Here is a 13163-nt window from a genome sequence, read left to right as displayed (position 1 = left end):
GTAACACGACGTCCTGTGGCTGCACGAAAACCATTATTCAACATGGTGGCGTTGCTGTCAGGGTTCCTCCGAGCCATAATCCGTAGGTGACGGTCATCCACTGCAGTAATAGCCATTAGGCGACGTGAACGAGGGATGTCATCGACAGTTCCTGTCTCTCTGTATCTCCTCCATTTCCGAACAACATCGCCTTGGTTCGCTCCGAGACGCCTGGACGCTTCCCTTGTTGAGAGCCCTACCTGGCACAAAGTAACAATGCGGACGCGATCGAACCGCGGTATTGACCGTCTAGGCATGGTTGAACTGCAGACAACATGATCCATGTAGCTCCTACATGGTAGAATGACTGGAACTGATAGACTGTCGACATCCTCCGTCTAATAGGCGCTGCTCATGCATGGTTGTTTACATCTTTGGGCGGGTTTAATGACTTCTCCGGACAGTGAAAGGAACTGTGTCTGTGATACAATATCCATTGTCAACGTCTATCTTTAGGATTTCTGGGAAATAAGATGATGCAAAACTATTTGGTATGTGTATATCGCGTGGAAACCGTCTGCATGAAGTACCATGCCTTAAAATTTTTCTTCCTCAGACATCGAAGTGGTACATTCTCAGCAACGGGTGGTATTTTGGGACCAGAACTTATTTCCACACAGCAACACGGTTGGTTATATCCTGGGACCAGAACACATTCCCACACAGCAACTCGGTTGCTAAGAGGCTTCAGTTCTCCTCAAATACCTTCCAAAATACATCAGTGTCATCTAGGCAGCAAACTCACGTCTTCCGTTTGAGGTAGCGAAGTAATATGTCCATCCATGTGACTTCGGTACTGCAAACACAAAACAGCGTAATATTATTACAACCGTCCAGTCACATTAATGCGTCCACCAGTCACCAGCTTGAACATCAACCTTTTGCAGGCGGACCGCCACGAGACGCGCAGGAACAGTTTCAGTGAGATTCTGGAAGGTACCGACAGGGATGTGCACCCACGCCGACTCGCATGCCATGGGCAGCTGCGCTAGGTTTCTAGGTTGAATAAGCGTGAACAGGCTTATAGAGGTGTTCCCACTGAAACGCCTGGTTAAACCCGCAGGACAGAACAGGTAGTTGGAATTGTGGGAAGGGGCCAAAATTGAGCGGCTGTCAGTTACGCTCGAACACATATAACTTTATTTAGCTGTCCAAACATTACACCGCAAATTTTCTACCTGTAACTATCGACTTAATATGTCACACAATCTTATGGCTTAAGGGCACAACTTATTTAATTTTTAAAACGGCTGAAGGCCCGTCATTTAAAACACAACTACAATAAATTTTCAAAAGGCATAAAGCACAAGGTTTTATCCTTAGATAATATTTCTTATGACGATGAAGGCCCAAACAATCTAAGACTTAACTATAAGGAATTTTATTTTGAAAACGGCTGAAGGGCCATGATTCAAAATACTACAATAAATTTCCAAAAGGCACAAGGCACAAAGTTTTATCCAGAAAAAAAATGTTTTAAATGAGACTGAAGGCCCAAACAACGCAAGACTTGACAAGTGAGGAACTTTCAGTTATAAACGACTGAAGGCCCATTATTTAAAACCCAACTAAAAGCATACAAATTCAAACCATCGGTATGAGCCATTAAAATACACAATCAGACACTAATAAGAAAAGGCAATACAGCGAGCGGCGCTTAGAAGTTTCCGGGGGTCAGTCTGCACTTGAAATATTAACATTCGCTTAGAGGAGACAGGTAATCGGCCCACCTATATCTGATCCGCCGGCAACCCAACCAAGAGACCGTCAACACACCCAACGACAAGATGACTTGCTTTCCACCCGACCAGTACAGAAGGAACTCCGAAACCAAAAACGTAAAAAGGCGTAGCCGCCCACAACCAAGTATGCATTAGCTGTCAAAACTACACACACGTGTTGGACAGAGACAACACGGTGAGGAAAGGACACTGCCTTAATTTTACGTCAGCGGCCAGGACAGGTAATCGGAACGCTAATGGCCAGAAAGCATAAAATTCCGCTGGTGCACGTAGCCTTCAAATAACCAAAATACAGTTTAACTCCGCCGGATGGTGGCCACATTATCTCCAACTTGAACACTCGCTGTTGCTCACGGAAATACCTCCAAGAGCCAACTATGAAAAGCAACGGCAGAATGTGAACAGACTGGCTTCGGTAATTAAATCAGCAATAAACTTTGATGTCCTGGGTCGGTGAGCCACGAACCTTGTAGCAATCGAGACAGCTTCCACACATCCCGACACCGCGCAGAGATTTCCTGACTGATCCACACCAACCGACCGACTCCTCAGAGCCAGTATGCCGACAACATGTAACATAACTTGTCAGTCAAAATCACACAAACTACACACAGTTTCAAGTAGAACCAGACTATGCTAACGGCAGTGACTGTACAATAACAGGGACGAATCACGAGTCGGCACACACAGCCAATCCATAAGCGATCGGCTGCCAAATACACGTCGTCCAGCAAGACGACCGTCCGACGACCAACCAAAGTCGTCGCCACTCCAATCATGTGTGTCGGCGAGCGTCGGGCGAGTCATAACGGTCCGGACCTCACTGCTGCTGCGCCCCAACTGAACTAGTGACGCGTGCCAACTCGAACACTGCCAGGTCCGAACTAACTGCTGGCACGTTCCAACTGACTGGTCGACACACGACGACTGGGAAGTAATAGCAGTCCAGCATAGATAATAAGGCAGGGCTAATATTGATCAGGGGCAGGCAAAGCAGCAACTCAGTGACACAAGTGATTGAAACTGACACGACGAGGTGGCAGTATGGCAAATACAGGATGTTAAATAAGAGGTGGCACGAACACGAGCCATGCACGGCTCATCCACAGATACTCAGTTTGATTTAAATATGGGGAGTTAGGTGGCCAGGGGAGTACCGCAGTCTCATCCTGGTTCTCTTTGAACCATGTACTTACACTGCGAACTTTGTGAATAGTATCCCTGTCCTGCTGGTTCAAAAGTGGTTCAAATGGCTCTCAGCACTATGGGACTTAACTTCTGAGGTCATCAGTCCCCTAGAACTTAGAACTACTTAAACCTAACTAACCTAAGGACATCACACACATCCATGCTCGAGGCAGGATTCGAACCTCCGACCGTAGCGGTCGCGCGGTTCCAGACTGTAGCGCCTAGAACCGCCCGGCCACTCCCTCCGGCTGTCCTGCTGGTAGATGCTGCCATCGTGCTGAGGGAAAGCACATTCTATGTATGGGTGGACATGATTCTCAAGCTGATCCATTGTGCCTTCCAGAATGGGGACACCACCCATGGAGTGGCACAGTACATCCCCCAGACCATAATGCTCCTTCCTTCGGCCTGGACCCTTGCGATGTTTGTTACAGGGCTTTTTCTTTCAGTCGTGTCACGTAGTACAGGCCAACGGCCATCTGTCCAAAGGAGCATAATACATTATTCATCTGAAAACGCTACATGTCGCCACCAGTGGACGTCCAGTGGCGGTATTGTATGTGTGCGTGAACCAGGCGCCTGATGCGGACACTCATATGCAGCAACGATCGTTGAACAATCATTGAGGAGACGCTTTTGGTAGCTTCTTCGCTCATCCGGGCAATTGGGTGCTCAACAGTTGCACGTCTATACTCCGCACACATGTCAATAGCCGTTGTTCTCCCCTGTCATCTATGGCCTGAGGTGAACCACAGTTGCCTTAATGCCAGTTTTGGACAGTGCCGCATTGCCGTGCATGGTATAATGTAACCACGGCACCACGGGAACATTTCCATTTAGGAAATGCTTGCAACCTTGGCCTGAAAGCCAATGAGCATGCTCTTTCGCTCCATTCGAGCATTACAACGACTGTATTGTTTTCTGCATCCCCCGGCACATGTCTTATACCCGTCACGGCTGCTGCTGCCACTAACCGTCTGTGAGTGATTATTGCACTCTGACGTCGAACACAGGCAGTGGTACACTGATGTGAATGGACTTTATAAGTACTCTGGTAAATACCACTTTCAATAATGGCTGAAATGTTCGTTCACCGTCCCAGAAAGTGACGCGTTGTTCCAAAAAAATGGTTCAAATTGCTCTGAGCACTATGGGACATAACTTCTGAGGTCATCAGTCCCCTAGAACTTAGAACTACTTAAACCTAACTAACCTAAGGACATCGCACACATCCATGCCCGAGGCAGAATTCGAACTTGCGACCGTAGCTGTCGCGCGGTTCCAGACTGTAGCGCCTAGAACCGCTCTGCCACCCTGGCCGGCGCGTTGTTCCACTCAGAACAGATTTACGAGAACCGATGCAGGCTGTGAAAACTTACCAACATACATTCACCAGTTTGTTACAGTGAAATATACTCTGCAGCTGAATTTTTCTACTTAAAGAGAAGGGAATGTTATCTAATTAACATTCCTCAATACATGTGAAGAGTTGATTTAAAAACGATGAAGGTATTATCATTTCGTGAAATTAAATCACTTGCCCTCAATATCTACTCGTTGCTTTTGCTTGACCATGCAGTAGCCACCGCCACTAGCTGACAGTTATGAGAGAACAAAGATCTGAGTACCGAGAGAAAACGCGTAAGCGAAAATTTCAGACTGTCGCTGTACTTAGGATCATTCGATGTCGTGCTGACTTCGATTTTATATAGTGCTGGACTTTGAAATAATTTGCTGAAGCTCCGTTAGACTCACAATGTGTCGTCATGTTTTGGGAATATAATGAAGCTAATTAACTTTCATGAACTAGTTAAAATAGAAGCTTTTTATGTCACTGCATCTTACTGAGGTGCATCACTGTTCGGAGAGTTCATGAATTGCCTAATTTTCCCGTGGGCACGGAACAAAAGCGAACAACTTCTCTGTGGTCCACTTATACACATACCCCGTCAGTCCAAAAAGTTTCCAGACTGGATTAATTAAAAATAAAGAAAATTTCAAACGGTAGTTTTAATGCTTCAGGTGTTCTGTCTATCCTCCCTCCACTTGAGTGCAACGTGCAGTACTTTCAGACAAACATGTCAAGCCATCAGGGAAGTTCTTATTTGAGACATTTGATTCGTATGTCCCTTTGACTTCGATGTCGGTTATGTCTTGAAAGTGTTAACCCTTTATGTGAATTTCAGCATTTTGTTGTTTTGTAGTAAGTTTGTACTGATAATACCGCATCTCATCACCGTGTTTTATGTTTTATTCATATTTTACAGGAAATATTTATCGGTATGTTGCATTTCAAAGAAGACATGATTGGTGTCCACGCATCTTTGTTCTTTTCCGGAGTCAAGGTATACGGGACAAATTTTACATGCACTTTTCTCGTCTTCAAAACATTCTGGAGAATGTCTTGAACACTTGATTTAGAGATGTTGCTCCACTGCCATTCGTGACCCAACGTTAACACACGACGGTGGCACATTCAAACTTACCAACATACATTCACCAAGTTGTTACAGTGCAATATACGCTACAGCAGAAATTTTTTACTTAAAGAGAGGGGAATGTTATCTAATTAACATTCCCTAACACATGTGAAGAGCTGATTTAAAAACGATGGAGGTATTATCATTTCGTTAAATTAAATCACCTGCCCTTACTATCTACTCGTTGCTTTTGCTTGACCATGCAGAAGCCGCCATGACTAACAGACAGTTATGAGAGCACAAAGATCTGAGTACCGAGAGATGCAGGACTCTGAATTTTTACTGGAGTGAGAAGGTCATTTTTGTCCATTGATTTATGGTAAAATACATATCGTTTTATAGTGCATTGGAAATTACACTAACCGCCCACAGCGGACTAGTCGAATGCACATCTATTGTTTACAGTTGTAAGTTGAACCTGCCCTCATACACTCCTGGAAATTGAAATAAGAACACCGTGAATTCATTGTCCCAGGAAGGGGAAACTTTATTGACACATTCCTGGGGTCAGATACATCACATGATCACACTGACAGAACCACAGGCACATAGACACAGGCAACAGAGCATCACAATGTCGGCACTAGTACAGTGTATATCCACCTTTCGCAGCAATGCAGGCTGCTATTCTCCCATGGAGACGATCGTAGAGATGCTGGATGTAGTCCTGTGGAACGGCTTGCCATGCCATTTCCACCTGGCGCCTCAGTTGGACCAGCGTTCGTGCTGGACGTGCAGACCGCGTGAGACGACGCTTCATCCAGTCCCAAACATGCTCAATGGGGGACAGATCCGGAGATCTTGCTGGCCAGGGTAGTTGACTTACACCTTCTAGAGCACGTTGGGTGGCACGGGATACATGCGGACGTGCATTGTCCTGTTGGAACAGCAAGTTCCCTTGCCGGTCTAGGAATGGTAGAACGATGGGTTCGATGACGGTTTGGATGTACCGTGCACTATTCAGTGTCCCCTCGACGATCACCAGTGGTGTACGGCCAGTGTAGGAGATCGCTCCCCACACCATGATGCCGGGTGTTGGCCCTGTGTGCCTCGGTCGTATGCAGTCCTGATTGTGGCGCTCACCTGCACGGCGCCAAACACGCATACGACCATCATTGGCACCAAGGCAGAAGCGACTCTCATCGCTGAAGACGACACGTCTCCATTCGTCCCTCCATTCACGCCTGTCGCGACACCACTGGAGGCGGGCTGCACGATGTTGGGGCGTGAGCGGAAGACGGCCTAACGGTGTGCGGGACCGTAGCCCAGCTTCATGGAGACGGTTGCGAATGGTCCTCGCCGATACCCCAGGAGCAACAGTGTCCCTAATTTGCTGGGAAGTGGCGGTGCGGTCCCCTACGGCACTGCGTAGGATCCTACGGTCTTGGCGTGCATCCGTGCGTCGCTGCGGCCCGGTCCCAGGTCGACGGGCACGTGCACCTTCCGCCGACCACTGGCGACAACATCGATGTACTGTGGAGACCTCACGCCCCACGTGTTGAGCAATTCGGCGGTACGTCCACCCGGCCTCCCGCATGCCCACTATACGCCCTCGCTCAAAGTCCGTCAACTGCACATACGGTTCACGTCCACGCTGTCGCGGCATGCTACCAGTGTTAAAGACTGCGATGGAGCTCCGTATGCCACGGCAAACTGGCTGACACTGACGGCGGCGGTGCACAAATGCTGCGCAGCTAGCGCCATTCGACGGCCAACACCGCGGTTCCTGGTGTGTCCGCTGTGCCGTGCGTGTGATCATTGCTTGTACAGCCCTCTCGCAGTGTCCGGAGCAAGTATGGTGGGTCTGACACACCGGTGTCAATGTGTTCTTTTTTCCATTTCCAGGAGTGTAGTTATTGCACTGACGTCACTTATAAGCCAGTAATAAAATCAGTGTTAGAACTTTTTAGGCGAACGGTGTATTAGCTTTAGAGCCAAATTCAATGCAATATTAAGTGCCAGTAACAGGAGTTAAGATCACACAGACCGAAACTGTCATCATTTTTGCCTACTGAAGCGTTTATAAGACAATTTACTTCGAATTTTATTGTGCCACAGCCTAACCTGGACGGTTCAATGTGACTGTCTTGAATGATAAAAACTAAGAAATATAAGATGAAAAAATGTGGTGCTGGGTAGCGCTCGAGAAGATCAATCGCTTGGTGAATTTTACTGGAATTTCCTGTCCTATTCAGTGACATGTCACGGTCATCTTGCTTCCAGCGATGAGTGTGAAATCCTCCACATATGCATGGTAATAGTGGTGTACAAGATTAGATATAAAGATTGCCGTTTTCTAAGTATCATTATTCAGACTGACATTATCCTACAAATGACCTTGAGGTAGAAAAGTAGAGTAGTGGGAGGAATTGTCATTTGAAATTCTTAATGGTATAAGCAGTGACTTCAGCGTTGATACGTATTATAACAGAAACTAAAAGGGTTCTATATGAGAAGATGGTGTCACTGCACTGCGTTCCTAATTACGACTTCTTGTGTGTACTGCGCTGTTTAAATTTCATTGTAAATGTGTTGCTCGTATTCTGCCCGATTTTTGATCGCATCTGTAAAATTGTATTAGGAAAATGATTCTATAATGCTTTCTGCTACATATAATGCAGAAGCTGGTTTCGCCACATGGTGTTCTATGGACTTATGTATCTTTCTTACTGTTTACGAATCCGCGTCTGCACTTCTGAATTTAAATGTGTTGTATGTAAATTGCTTGTATTCTACTTTGGATTTTTTTGCATCCGTTTCCCGTATTTTCTCGCATTTAATAGAGAAGTCAGAGTTAGCAGCTTGTCGCAGAACTACAATTCAACATTATTCAATGTTGTCACGGAATGAGTGTGTAATTGTGCTTTGAATGGTGTTGTTTCTTGACACCGAATATGATTTGTAGCCTTCGTGACTGTACCATTCTTCGATGATGCTAAAAATACAACAGTAGCTCCACAAATATGTTCATACATTATTAACATGCACTACAAAACGATATCTATTTTACCATAAATCAATGTACTAAAATCACCTTCTCACTCCAGTAAAAATTCAAAGTCCTGCATTAAATACGAGAAACTACGAAAAATGGATGTGAACAAAAATAAAGTAGAATACGGGCAATATACTTAAAATAGAGCAGTTCACACACCGATTCATAGGCCGAAACAAACATTCATGCGTCCAGGGAATGCCATGCAACAAAACTAGCTTCTCCTTTGTATGAAACAAAATAAATATAGAATCATATGCTTCACCCACAGATGCGGGAAAAATCAAGCAGAATACGGATAAAAAACTTACAATAACATTCAGAGAGTGCAATACACACAGGAAATCGTAATCAGGAACACAGTGCAATGAAACCAGCTTCCGTGCCATGTAATATCGCAAGATTTTTGGGTTTTGATGTACTAAATCTCAATTATTTCCACTTGATAATGGATACATGGTCGAAACTGCAATATTGGATTTTAGAAAATGAATAATTTTAAATTCAAAAGGCGACCACTATTTCATTTTCAAAATAGTAAATGCATGTAAACCCCAATATGAGAAATTAATCGTAGATTTGGGTGAGATTTCGCTAATATATTACTTTGAAAAGTCATAAACCTAGACTACGAGGCTAATCCATAAAATATAAATGAACAATATTATCATTTAATACACGTATTTAGTCAAGCAAGCATACTGTCATACTATAACATGGTAAGTGAAGTACTTATACAGGGCGTCCGAGGAGGAAAGAACAATGTTCAGGGATATGACAGGGAGGATCATTTGAAACGAAAGACTCCATATGGACATACTCTCTATTCCGAATGATTTACGGGATAGAACAGATTTAATGGACGTTTCTTTTTGGCCTAGTGGCGTGCACGCAAGTGTCTTGCTGATCCAACCTCTCTGACGTTTTAGTCTAAGCCATCCTACACCGTCGCTTTCAACCTCTTTGCCCGGACTCTCATTCTACCATTAAAGGTTAAAGAATAGCACTGGCTGTGCAATTGCCCATGATGTGTTGTGAGTTAAGTAGTATTTAGTTATGAGAGTGATCGAAAAGGAACATCGATTAACTGGCCAAAATATCACACATCTACACTAAAGAAGACTATGCATATATGGTATTTGTTTACGGCTTTTGTGATGGTAGTAGGCCTGCTGCTCGCGAAGAATACCGTCAGTGCGTTCCTATACTTCGAATTCCTCACAGCAGAGTTCTTACCAGAGTTACCAGCACGTTTGGTGAAGCAGGTGTTCTTCCAAGTTCTCACTTTTCTTCAGAACTCGTAGTTCAGCAACTTGTGCAGGAATAGCAAAACCTTGGTGAAATGGTGCATCGTAATCCTACCAGCATACAACGACTATTTTCTGCAATTATTAATGTCCCCCGGACACGTATATGAAAAACATTACTTGTACCCATTTCACACACAGCATATGCAGAATCTTCACACTGGCGAAGATACCACATGATTTTGTCACAGGCTAAGTGACAGTCGTCGTTAGCTTTCGTTAACACTATTCACTGATCAAGTCATGTTTACAAGGAGTGGAATGAACAATAAATGTCAAACACGGAGGTGACAAAAGTCATGTTATAGCGATATGCACATGTACACATGGCGGCCGTATCATGTACCCAGGGTATAAAAGGGCATTGCATCAGCGGAGATGCCACTTGCACAAAGGTGATTCATGTGAAAAGTTTCCAGACTTGATCATGGCCGCACGACAGGAACGCGGGAAGGTAGCTGCAGCTAGATGCATGAGGCATTCCATTTCGGATATCGGTAGGGAATTCAGTATTGAGAGATCCATAGTGTCAAGATGCTGCCATGGGATTCCTCAGACCAGACATTCACTACCCCAGCAGGAGTAATGTGCATCATAAAATCTTTAAAATCAGAAACCTTTAGTGGGTGTGGTGAAATATCAACAAAGTTAATTAAAGAATGTGATTCTAAGTAACATATTAAGGTATCTGTGTAACCAGTCGTTTATCAGTAGAATATTTCCTGAATGGTTGAAATATGCAGAAATTAAGCGAATGTTTAAGAAGGGAGATAGAGAAGTGGCGTCAAATTTCCGATCAATTTCAGCATTCTCAAAAATTTTAGGGAAGGTGATGTACAATCGACTTTATAACCATCTTATCAGAAATAACATACTGTCAAAGTCACAGTTCGGGTTTCTGAAGGGTTTGGATATTTAGAAAGCTATCTACACTTACAGTGAGTGTACTTAATTCATTACACAAAAAATACAGGCAACTGGTATATTTTGTGATCTGCCAAAGGCATTTGACTGCGTAAATCACAATATCCTTTTAAGTAAATTAGAATATTATGGTGTAACAGGAAATGCTACAAAATGGTTCAAATCTTATATCTCTGGCAGGAAAAATTAGTGTTATTAGGAAAGAGATATGTATTAAGCTATCAGGCATCATCCAACTGGGAACTAATTACGTGTGGGGTCCCACAAGATTCCATTTTAGGGCCCTTACTTTTTCTTGTGTGTGTCAATGACCTTTCATCAGTAACATTACCAGATGAAATGTTTGTTTTGTTTGCTGATGACACATACATTGCATTAAATAGTAAATGAAGAGTAATATTAGAAAGATTGGTTAGTAAAATATTTGTGGACGTTAATCACTGGTTCCTAGCCAATTCTTTGTCACTAAACTTTGAAAAAACACACTACATGCAGTTCAGAACTTGTAAGGGGTATCCCACGAGCATATGCGTAACATTTGATGGCAAGCATGTAGAAGAAATGGTCAGTGTTAAACTCTTGGGATTACAGCTTGATAATAAATTCATCTGGGAGGAGCACACCACAGAACTGCTGAAGTGTCTAGACAAATCTCTATTTGAAATGCGAATTCTGTCAGACTGAGGGGATATAAAAATGAAAAAGCTGGCATACTATGCTTACTTTCATTCGATAATGTCATATGGGACTATCTTTGGGGATTATTAATTAAGCCAAGCTAAAGTTTTCTGGGCACAAAAACGTGCAATAAGAGTTATATGTGGTGTCAACTCAAGAACATCCTGTACAGGCCTGTTTAGGGAATTAGGAATAATCTTCACAAGGATTTTAAAGCCGTTTACTCTTGTACAAAAAGGTGTGCATTGTTCAGGAACACACATTTTCAATAACTTAGCAGCAGCCATAAAAAGCTTAACAACCAATAAAATTCAGTTTAAGAAAAGCCTAAAGGATTTATTTGTGGCCAACTCCTTCTACTTCATTGATGAATTTCTCAGTAGAACCATCTTATTTGTGTGTGTGTGTGTGTGTGTGTGTGTGTGTGTGTGTGTGTGTGTGTGTGTGTGTGTGTGTGTATGTATGCAGTACTATTTAACCATTTCAGTGCAGTAATGTTTTCATTGTAAATAAGGATTTTAGTAGTTTTGTTTATATGTTTATTACCTTATATATAAATAAAAACATATGTTTAATTTTACATTCAGTGCATTAATGCGATCTTAGTTAAAGCTTGTTGTAAAATGATCCTTTCATATAGAGTACATTAACAAAAAAGGACGATCATTCCACTCGGGAGCTGTGGAAGGTACATTAGTTTATTTGTTTCAGTGGTAAATATTTGTCATGTATTATTGTTTTTCTGATATGTTTTACATCCTGGAGGACCTCCTCACTACGGATCAATTGCAATGAAAGTAAATCTAATCAAATCTAAAAGAATGTGCCGAGAATACGCAATGTCAGGCATTACCTGTCACCATGGACAACACAATGGCCGACGGACTTCACTTAACGACTGAGAGCAGCGGTGTTTGCACAGAGATGTTAGTGCTTACAGGCAAGCAGCACTGCGTGAAATAACCTCAGAAATCGATACGAGACGTACGACGAATGTATCCGTTAGGACATTACAGTGAAATTTGGCGTTAAGGGACTATGGAAGCAGACGCGAGTGTCCTTGCTCACAGCACGACGTCGCCTGCAGCGCCTCTCCTGTGGTCGGGACTATATTAGTAGGATCCTAGATGAGTGGAAAACCGTGGCCTGGTCAGGTGACTTCCAATTTCAGTTCGTAAGAGCTAATGGTAGGGTTCGAGTGTGACGCAGACCCCACGAAGCCATAGGTGCAAGTCACTAACAGCTTTGCAAGCTGGTGTTGGTTTCATAATGGTGTGGACTGTGTTTACATGTAATGGATTGGGGTCCTCTGGTCCAAGTGAACCGATCATTGACCGGAAGTGGTTAAGTTGGCTACTTGTTCCCAAAAGGCGATAGAATTTTTATGGATGACAATGCGCCATGTCACTGGGACACAGTTGTACGCAACTGGTTTGAGGAACATTCTAGTCAGTTCGAGCGAATGATTTGGCCACCCAGATCGAGCGAGATGAAGCTCATCGAATATTTGTGGGAAATAATCGTAAGATCAGTTCATGCACAAAATCCTACACCGGTAAATCTTTCTCAACTTGGGCTGCTATAAAGGCAACATGGCTCAATATTTCTGCATGGGTTATCCAGCAACTTGTTGAGCTCATACCACATCGAACTGCTGCACTGCGCCTGGCGACAGAATGTTCGATAAGGTATTAGGACGCATCCCATGGCTTTTGTCTAGTGTAATAATTGATGGTCGGAAGGAAATTCACACGCTGCAGTGGAAACCAATTTCCAGATTCATTTTTCGATCGATGTTTGGTGAGGCGTG

This window comes from Schistocerca serialis, chromosome 2 (genome assembly GCF_023864345.2).
Source record: "Schistocerca serialis cubense isolate TAMUIC-IGC-003099 chromosome 2, iqSchSeri2.2, whole genome shotgun sequence".
In the NCBI taxonomy this organism is placed as follows: Eukaryota; Metazoa; Arthropoda; class Insecta; order Orthoptera; family Acrididae; genus Schistocerca; species Schistocerca serialis.
This window is presented reverse-complemented; position numbering follows the sequence as displayed.